The following is an 11,134-nucleotide window of genomic DNA, read 5'->3' as shown; positions in this document are numbered from 1 at the left end:
ACACTCACTTTCATATGTCTGTAACCATTGGTTTGAATTCATTTTTTTACCTTCAAATCTATCAAGCACAAATTTGTCACATACTCTGTTCAAATTTGTGCTTTTACAATCTTTCATAGATTCACTTTCTCTTTCACATAATTTTTCAAGAAGCTTTATTAAAGTTGTATCTATTTGATTTGCAGAGGTGTTTGCTTTGCTCTGTTCCATGCCAGAAATGTCTTGTAGCAGATAGTTATTGATTATCATATTACCACTTCCATCTCTGTATAGCTGTAAAGTCTCGTCATTTAGTTTCATCCACACATTCCTGTATTGTCCCCGTTTTTGCAATGATTTTGCAACGTTCCGGAATTCTGGTAGCTTCATAAGTTCAGGGTGAGCTTTGCATGATTGGTAATTTTGTGGAACGCTGTATATCTTCCCATCTTCGTCTGTTATGGATTTTATTAGTATAATGTTTGATTTTTGATCTTCGTCAGCAGCCAATTCAAATCCAAATTGTAGCTTTGCCATAGTGTTTTTTTTTTTTTTTTTTTTTTTTTTTTTATTATTCGCCCATAAACGTAATAATTGTTGATTTATAATATGTTGGAACTCAATTAGAGCAACGACACAATTTGATTCATCATTACAACGAAAAGATAATAGCACATGGTTACTAACCTAAAATAAGAGAATCAACAATTAAATGTTTATGCTCCTATACATTCCATTGACACTTCAGTTATTAATTATTATAATTATTTTCTTAACTTAATATTAATTTAATTATTTTTAATGTAGTTTAATATTAATTTATTATTAAGTTTATTAACTTCACTTTGTCACAAATCTCACTCTTTCATCTTATTCATCGATATGTGGCCCAGATATGCATGTGAAAGCTCACAAACATATGATTAGATCAAAACATATGATTAGAGAAATGTAAATGTACACAAAGCTTACATATATATAATTACATTTTATTATTGCAAAAAAAAAAAACAAAAACAAAAACAAACAAACAAAACAAAGCAAAATAATGTCATTTTATTATTGCACCACTAATGAAATATTTCTATTTCTTCTACACTGCAATCCACACAAATGTACATACTTGATATGTATAAATGTGTGAGTAGTTATGCGTATGCAAGCTAATGCATATGCTGTACTCACCCATGCCCTCTGCAACAACTGGACGGCGCCACAGACGGGAGGCGGTCAGACAGCTGGACTGGCTGTTCTTCCCTCCTCTCCCTTGCTCTACTTGACGACGATCTGCAGATGAGAACTGCAGCCCGATGACCCATCCCAATTGGACCCTCATGGATTCCAGTGATAACCTGAAAAGAGAAGAAAAAAAAAAAAAAAAAAGAGAATTAGTAAATAATCTATGTTAGCTGTTAAGTCTTGCAGTCTTGTCTTGTTTCGTATTCATTTGATTTCACATTTCTCATTTCTGCATGGCGCCTGCGTGTGACCATTGTCGGATAGGCCAATGCGCTAAAAAAATGCTGAAAAAAAAATATATACTAGAAAACTGTAGGCAACTAGGGCATCCGATATGATATCGGGCCAAGCAACATCAATATCAAAGTGCGATAAATGCAGTAATTTAAATTCAAATATGTTGCTTCGTGAAAGTAATGACTTGAATTAAGTATAAGAGAATTCCGAGAGAGATTTTGTAACTGCCGCTTCACGGCAGGCAATTGGCTGGCGCATACTCCACTGCTGACTGTTCGAGTGCGCAGACTTGCCGTTCTGTCCGCCTCGCTGCCGGTGTGCGCGCGCCGCGAAAAGCACTCTGTGCAATATTTAACACTTATACATATATATATATATAAAAAAAAAGTTAAAGCAAATAAATTAAATTAAAAAAACAAAAAAAAAAAGAAATAAATAAATAAAATCAAATAAAGAAAAAAAAAAAAAAAAAAAAAAAAAAAAAATAAGGCAAATTAATAAAGTGACTTTTTATTACAAGTTGGGTGCGGTTAACATAAAAACACTAATAAGATAAAATTAAACAAATGATCAGATGAACAAGTTGAGCCAAGTGACAAGGCATTAAAGCAAACTAAGCAACCAAAAGTGAAACAAAAAGCTTAAATAAACCAACACTTTATTAATCAAAATAAGTGGAAGCAACAAAGAGGCACACAAGATGCCATCACCTGAGCCATCTACAAGTACAACGCCCATACCCGTCGGAAATGATATGGACTGCAACAACAGTGACCTGGAGAGCTCTCTAGAAATACTTCTCAAAACCCGACGACATGAGACGGCCACGGACGCACTTACTCCAACCATGACGAAGGCTTGTGCTGGAAGTAACTTGAGTGGTGAGTCAATTGTTTCGCTATTGTCCGATACGCACGCCGACATCTCGATGACGCCCTGCTACAACGTCACAATCATGGAGGCCACCAACCTGGCGCTAGCCGAAGAAATGGTGTCCATCGACAAACTAATAAAGCAAACGGAAAAAAAAGAGTCACCAAAAGCAGCAGTAAAATCCGCTATAAAGAGCACAAATCACAATCTCTCCACAATTGGCCAACAACAACATATCCATAAAGAACAGCAAAGTACAAAGGCACCGCCAGCCCGAACAATAACCACGTATGCCCCTCACATTGATTCTCGCACGAACACAGACACATACTCTCGCTCAAATACGCAAGCGCAACAAGAGAGCGCACGCACACAACAAAAAAAAATTCCCCAATCTCACGCACAAAAAAAAAGGGAAATTTCCCCGCCATCTACTCAGCCCACACACACACGTACAAAGACAAACTTACTGTCGACTACTACACATGCCAACAAAGCTAGCAACCAATATAATAACAAGCTCTGGCAGCCTTTGACGCCGGAATGCAACCTCAATGCAGCTATACCAATCTCAAGCCTCACCCACTCACCTCAAGACAAAATTGACATGTCACTATACATAAAAAAGACAAGTGTCAAATTTAATGACACAAAAAAGCAGCAGCAGCAAAAACTACAACAGCAACACCAGCAGCAAATAAAGCAACAACAACAACTCCAAAAACCACTGACGCAGCCAAACAGGCCCTTTACAAGAAGAGAAGACGCCAAAACCGCCAAAAGAAAGCTAATCCTACCACCAACCCCGACCCCCCCTATTGCCCCAACGCCTACAAGACCAATAGCAGCAGCAACGGAACCAACATCCGAAATATTAGCAGCAACAACAAAATTAACAGCACGTAAAGCAGCCAACGACACAATGTCAACATCGACAAAAGCAGCCACGGCAAACAATAAGTCTACTATCCAAAGGTGGCTCATTAATGTGCCACCTTACCTGCCCCATGAGATTCTAATCCCAGCCCAAACTGAAGCAACAGCTCCAGGCACAGCTAATCATAACGCAGCCACCCAGTCGCCCTTTAAAAGGCGATGCTCTGAAATAGATGACCCAGAGGACAAGTACTCCATCCCACTGGACTCGCCTCAGTTCAAGAGCAACTTCGCCAAGAAGCTACACCTACAACGACGAAACCAGGCCCTGGATCAAGATACAGAAGAGATGGAAGCACATAGCAGCCATCCCAAATCCTCGATAGCAAGCGATCAGCTAATCGCAGCAACTACACTAAAAACACTCTCCCCTCCCCCCAAATCGCAGCAATTGAGCCTAAATATTAATAAAGAAACTACAAAAGTACCCCCTCTATTTATGCCCCTGGTTCCCCAAATAATGCCAATCCTGGACAAACTTCAAAAGATCCCCTCCATAGGCAAATTCACCACCAAAACAACTGCCAACGACGGACTTCGCGTCCAATGCGAGGATATGAACACATATAATGCTGTTCTAACCACGCTGGAAGAAGATGGCACTCACCTGCATACCCACCATCTGCGTAGCCAAAAAGGCTTCAGAATAATAATGAGGCACCTTCACCACTCGACTCCATGTGAGTGGATAAGGCATAAGATGCGCGAACTAGGGTTTATAGTGAGATACATTCGCAACATTAGCAATCGATTTACGGGCAAGCCGCTTAATCTATTTGAACTGGAGCTTCAGGCCATGTACGATGGCAGCCATTTCAAAATCTTAGAGCTAAATCAATTGAGTGGCCAGTTGGTCAAGGTTGAACAGCAGGCTGCCAGGTCTACGGGCACACCAAAAACTATTGTAGACGACCTTTTCGCTGCATGAAGTGCGCAGGCGAACATCCCACTATAGCCTGCAGCAAACCAAGACAGCTTGCCCCAAAGTGCACAAACTGTGGAGGCGAGCACATAAGCAGCTACAAGGGCTGCCCATCCTTTAAGGCGGCCAGAAGTAAACTCTCGTCAGTTCGAGCTATCGCAGAAGTAAAACGGCTGAAGCATAAGCGGATAGCGGAAGCGAAGCCACCAGTTGGGCAACGGAGTACAGTGGCGGTGGCCAACAGCCTGCCACAACATGCAGGCCAAACACCAGTACTCTCATACAGCCGGGTCGTTCGCAGCGGCCTAGATGTCCACTCGAGGGAGCCAATAAAGAACCTGTGAGGAGCAATATAGGTATGCACGTATTAATGTATATAAACGTATGTATTTGCTGTGCGTTTATATGCATGTACGTGCATATACATGTTGCTCCACACAGCGACGCGAATACTGTAGGAGCGACCCTCGCACTGGAAAGGGGGTCAAAGTCCTGTTAGAGGCGGGCTCTTTCGCTCCTACAGATTCAGCAATGGGTTCGCGTCGCACGCACGACGATCATCGATGACCGTTAGCCGAGGTGCCGTTCGGGCCGGGTGAGAGCAGTGGACGTTTTCACTCGCATGGCAACAACGGTACTTCGGCCAATGGGAGGCTGCCACGCAATTTGGCGGGAAAGTGGCGTCACCCAGATCACGCCACTTTACCGTTTTATGGGCACGAGCAGCAGAAAGGCCCCGCTCCAGAGCCGAACAGGCCCCGTTACCACACGAGGCAGGGCCTGTGGCTGGGGTATAAAAGGCCACCAGCGGCTCCATACGAGGAGTCAGAAAAGAAGTCAAAAGAAGTAAAAGAAGTCGAAAATATACCTGTGAGAAGCTATATAGTGAAAGTGCGTGAAGAAAGTCAAGTGAAAGTCAACGCGAGTGGTAAATCAGGACTCCCAGGACATCGTGGGAACAGCAAGGACATCGAGGGAACAGCAAGGACACCCAGTGGGAATCCTTGCAGATCAGCAGCAGGCGCCGATCAGGACATCGGTGCTTATCCGCAACGTAAGCGAGGCCTGCACACCTGGGTGAGTTCGCGTAGCCGTGCGTAAGAGAAGTGCGTGTGAGTGAACGAAGCTAGTGTTGTACTGTGAGTGAGCGAGATAGTAGGAGAGATCTGCATAGCTGGCGAACCGCCAGAGTTTACAGATCCAGATCCTGGCGTTTCTCAAATCCTTACGGTGAGCTAGCGTGTTCAGCATAACACTCTCCCAGCCGGAGTGCGTTGAACAAGCGCTCAGTAGGTGTGCGTCGCTAAGCAAACCAGCGAGCCACATACATTTGCATAAGTGACTTGTACAATTCATATCTATTTAAGAAAATATACCATTACTCTATAAAACCTAAACCACAAGACTAATTAATTATCGCAGGGGCTTCAACAAATAAATTTGTTGGCAACGAATCCACAGTCAGCTGAAACTAGCCCAGCTTAGACTCGGGATAAACCGAAGGTTCGTTACAACTGGCGCCCAACGGTGGGGCCCGACGATAAGAGTGTGATTAGTGAATACTTGTGAATATGGTGCGAGCGTGGGTATACAATCTTAAAAAAGATGAAGTGCTGCATTATGGTGACGAATTCGGAGTGAGCTTGTCAGGCACACTAGACGTTATGCGGAGGCAGTTTGGCGAGTGGGTTGCGAGGAATGAAGGAAGCATTCCTTACTCACTGAGGATCGCCGAGCTGGAGCGACTGCATGGACGCCGTGCCTCACTCAGGGATGAGGCAACGACCGCCGTCACGGAGGACGACCTGGAATCAGAGCTTGCGCATGTGGCGCGGCTCTGTGTGCCCTCCACAAGCGCAGCAGCACGACTGCAGGACACGCGACAGGGTGAGATGAGAGCCACATCCACCCCGCAACCGGAAATTAGGCCACGAGGACACGACAGCACAGCTCAGGAATATCCAAAGGTGGCCAAACAAGTGCGGGAGTGGAGCTTCCGCTTTGATGGCACCACAAAGCCTTTGGAGTTCTTGGAGCAGGTGGAGTGGTCGGCGGACACCTATGGCCTGGATCTGGACATGATCCCAAGGGCGATGCCAGAGCTGCTGAAAGGCATGGCCTTGAAATGGTACGTGGCCAACAATCGGCACTGGACGGCGTGGGCGACATTCGTGCGCAGCTTCCAGGAGTTTTTCCTGCCCAGAGGCTATCTGGAGAAGCTGGAGGATGACGTCAAACGCCGGAGGCAGATGGTAGATGAGTGCTTCAAAGTCTACATGGTGGAGATGCAGACTCTCATGCGGCCTCTGCGCTATGGAGCAGACCGCGAAATGAAGCTGATATACAATAACAGCCTGCCCGATCTGCGCGCTTACGCCAGGCCGTATCAATTTCACAATCTAGTGGAATTGATGCACCTGGCAGATGAGTTCGAGGAGCTGGAGAAGGACCGCGAGAGGTTGCGGCAACAGCCACGGCCTGGCCGGACACGACTGATGGCCATGGACGACGCTGGAGGCGATGTGGAGTATCGCCGCATGGAGGATGAGGCAAAGCCTTCGCCTGCGCCAAGGACAGGCACAGCCGGAGCACGAACACACATCCCGAATCCAGCCAGGGCATGTCGAGTGTGTGGTCAGGAGGGGCACCGCGCGTTTACGTGTCGCAACAAGGCGCTGGATTTCTGCTGGCAGTGCGGGCGCATTGGAGTGAGAACGTTTGCCTGTTGCCAGTCGGGAAACGAGCAGCGGCACCCGCCATCCAGGGGCGAGCGGGAGCAGCAGCCAGGAGCCCCCAGGTATTAATGGGCAGTCTTCAGGACGAAGGCAGCCGGCTGACGGCGATCGTGGCCATTGGAGTCTCACAGCAGAAGGCCACGATTGACACGGGAGCCTCGAGCAGCTTCATCAGTGAGAGGCTCGCTGAGAAGCTCGGAGGAGTGGGCGTGGTGCGCGCCACACGGCGGTGCATACGCTTGGCGGACGGCAGTTGCAGTCAGGTGGACTCGCAGCTGGAGACGACGATCAGCCTGGGAAATCAGCAAATCCAGATACCGTTGCTGATCCTGCCAGGAGTGATCGACGATTTGGTGCTAGGCTGGGATTTCTTGGCTAGTATAGGCACCACACTGGAGTGTGGCGGTTTGGCGATGAAAATTGGGCCAAGAGATCCCAAGCCAAGCCACCAACTGGAAGCGAAGTTATCGATGGTTGCTGTAAGCATGGAAGCGGGTCCCAAGACGCCACTGGAGGTGACTACTGATAGTCAAGAACGGCTTCATGTGGATAAGGAGGTGAAGGGCACCAACAGGACCAAAAAGCAACGGTATCTTCGACGCAGGAAAGACATGCGAAATGGGGTAGCAGATGCACTCTCTCGGCAGCTTCTGGAGAAAGAGGCGAGCCGCTTGGTCGCTAGTAAGGAGACGCCAGCTGGGACAGGATGTCGTTGGCTCACCAAGCTGCGCCAGGGTCTGCGCAAGGCACCACAAAAGTGGCCAGACTATCGCGAAGAGTCTGGAAACTTATATCGGCACAGTCCGCATCAAGCCGGCCACAAAAGTGTGGCGGCGTGGAAGCTGTGTGTGCCTACGGAGCGGCGCAAGCAAGTACTGGCAGAGAGCCACGATGCAGTCGCCGCTGGCCACCTTGGGAGCCGAAAAACAATTGCTCGGGTGGCCGCACGATACTACTGGCCCGGTATGTATCGGGATGCGCGGGCGTACGTGCAGCGTTGCAAGCGGTGTCAGAACTGCAAGACTAGTCAGCCGCCTGCAGCTGGGCAGAGGCTGAATCAAGTGCGTCGGAACCTGGAGAGAGCTGGACAGGATCAGGCGCGGCATTACAATCTACGGAGGCGGCAGTGGAAGCCGGCCGTAGGTGACAAGGTGTGGGCAAAGGAACGCCACTTGTCTAATGCCGCAGAGGGATTCGCAGCAAAACTGGCGCCACGCTATGGAGGGCCATATATAGTGGCCAGTTTTGTGTCTCCAGTCATCTGCCGGATAAGGTCGGAGGCAGAGAAGCGGACCAGGACGGCGCATGTGGCGGATCTCAAGCCGTGGAGAGGAGACACGGGTGAGCAATAGAGCCGTTTTGTTTTTTTTTTTTCCAAAAAAAAAAGGGAGTGAACACACAGCGAAGTGTATTGCTTCTCATAAAAAAATAAAGAAGAAGAGAAAAAAAATATAAGACGACAAAATTTTGCTCAAAAATGCATAATTTCGGCTGCGAAACGCATCTGTGACTGGAAAACCACAGTTGCCACCAGGAAAATTACGGTATGTGGGTGCGCAACAACAATTTGTTTGAACTGCGCGCGCACGACAGCAAGCAGTGTACAGTACTGCGCCGAAAAACTTAGCTGTCGGTGCATGCGCAATGCATAGATACAACAACAAAGCAGTGCATGCGCAAGCAACACTCATATACGGTACATGCGCAACAACAACGCGCGCAGCTGAAATTAGGTATTAATCGCACGAAAACGAAAAGCGGAAAACAAAAACAAAGCCGCACGCATTCCAGGCGAAAGCATTTCGGCACACACACACACAGCGAAGCGAGAGCGAGCGAGCGTAGGCAAGGGTCAAGGGCCTACGTCGGCTGCCCAGCGATCACTAGCGCACGAAGATGTCAAAGCGAGCGACATCTAAAACCGCCAACAACAAAGTGTACAGCGACATCTAAAACCGCCAACAACAAAATGTACAGAGACATATAAAACAATCACTACCAAAGAGATACATAAAACGGCCAACAACAATGCAACGCAGCAGAAGAGCTTGCATTTGGTTGTTCGGCCACCGAAGGGCTATGTATGCATGTGTAGGTGAGAGTGGGGAAAACGGTATTAAGGCGATACCGTAGCCTGCCTGGAATTCAGCCATAAGGCAGGGAAAGCTAGAGTGGGCTGAACCGAGGACACAGGAGCCGTTATATGCTGCCGTCTACGCAGCCGGCGGCGCGGCAGCATAAGGGTATAAAATGGGCAGGCGAGCTTTGGCTCGGCCTATTTGGTGAAAAGTGACAATGGAAAGTGGACGCATCGCAAGAGATACCTTCGATCTGGGCATCGGCCGGGTACACCCTGCCGATCCTCGGTTGCTGGCCAGCGACTACGCTGGAGCGGCACGTGGAGCGAACAGGGTGGACACACCGGTGTCCAGACCACGAGCGCGCAGGAGTAGAACGCGGCTGCCGCCGGTGAGACTGCCGTTTCACCCACACCGGCAGCCGAAGAGACGGCTACGACGCCATCGGCCGTATTTGGAGCTGGAGCCGTCAACCAGCGAAGAGGAGAGCGTGGCCACGGATGGCTCGTGGTCGCCAGGTAGCTGGATCTCCGAGTCGGAGGACAGGGCATGGTCACCGGTGAGCTCGCCCAGTGGCGCAGCCTGGGAGGAGCGGCAGGAGGAGGAGCGGTGGGACGAGTCGCTGGTCAGCGACTACGTCCGCAACGGGCGATATTCACCAACGCGTCCGTTATGGCGCCCACCGCGTCCGCCCCCGCCTCACCGCGCGCTGCAGAGCAGCGAAGAGGAAGAGGAAGAAGAGCAGCCGATCATCATTATCGACAGCGACGAGGACGAGGTGGGCGAGCAGGATGACATAATTGTGATCTCCGATTCGGAGGAGGGAGAAACACCGGAACCTCCGCGGGTAAGTGCCAGCTACGCTGGAAAGGTGGTGGGGGGTCGCTTGGAGCATCGCGCCGAGGTTGTCATAACATGGAGCGAACCCCTCACCACGAAGCCCGCGGGGTTCATATTAGAAGAAGTGTCGCCTCCAGAGACGCCACCACAGGCGACACCGCCGCCGCCCATACCGCAGGAGACGCCACCACAGGCGACGCCGCAACAGGCGACCGCGCCGCCGCCCACGCCACCGGAGACGTCGATGGACGCCGACGAGGAGTGGCGGCCGATTCGATTGCCCGCCCGGCCAGCGTTACAACGCCAGGTGTCGGAGCCGGCGCCGCCACCACCCCAGAGGCCTACGCTACAGCGGCAGGTCTCTTGGCCCGACGCGGGAGCAGCACAATGGGTGGAGTTGCGGCGTGAGGAGTGGCCGGAGGAAGTGGAGCAACACGCTGCCCGGATAGAGGCCCAGGGCAGCGGGCGCACCGCCCGCATCGTCTGGGCAAGGGGCACGAAGTACAGGGTGCGGCGGACACGTATCGGATGCCGGGCATTCAAATATGTCTAAAAAAAGAGAGAAGTGTACACGATATATCAGAATAAAAAAAAAATAAAAATAAAATATATCTATACATACATAAAACACATAGTTACAGCTTTGGGTTGCCCATTGAGAGATTGGACCACCATCGATGCCTGCCACGCGACGAATCCAACCGGTTGTCTGTGCTGGGGCGTAGGCGCGTTTTGTTGGCCGATCCTCGCGCACTGGCCAGCGACTTTGCTGGAGCTGTGCGCGAATGAGGAGTGAGCCGCAAAATAGCAGCCGGCGCCAAAGTTCGACACCGGTGGCAGTTGCGAACGACATCGATGTGGCCAGCTCTCAACAGCAATCCAACTATGTGTCTGCAGCGCCGCAACGGAGACATAGACATAGCGGCATCCAGGAGGGCAGCTGCTAACATGGTCGACGAGGGATATGGTGAGGCAGGTGGCCGCCGCACGAGTGCCAAAGCCACCGGAGACTGCAGAACCAACAGGTGAGTTGTGCAGGAGCGTCCGGCGTGGGCGGAGGCAGCGGCGGCCCATATTGCACGCGGGCATGCAGTCAGAGATGTGGCTGTTTGCTGTGAGAGGGTGACTACAGACGCCTGCCACGCGAATGGCTCCACCGGTCATGGATCGCCAGGTGTCGGTAAAGCTTGGCAACCGAATCCTCGCGCACTGGCCAGCGACTCCGCTGGAGCTGTGCGCGAAAGAGGAGTGGCCAACAAGCGCACCGACACCAAAGATCGAACACCGGTGCCCAT

The sequence above is a fragment of the Drosophila arizonae genome, unplaced genomic scaffold (assembly GCF_054131065.1).
Source record: "Drosophila arizonae isolate 15081-1271.41 unplaced genomic scaffold, UAZ_ARI_1.0 ARI_Backbone_47, whole genome shotgun sequence".
Taxonomy (NCBI): Eukaryota; Metazoa; Arthropoda; class Insecta; order Diptera; family Drosophilidae; genus Drosophila; species Drosophila arizonae.
This window is presented reverse-complemented; position numbering follows the sequence as displayed.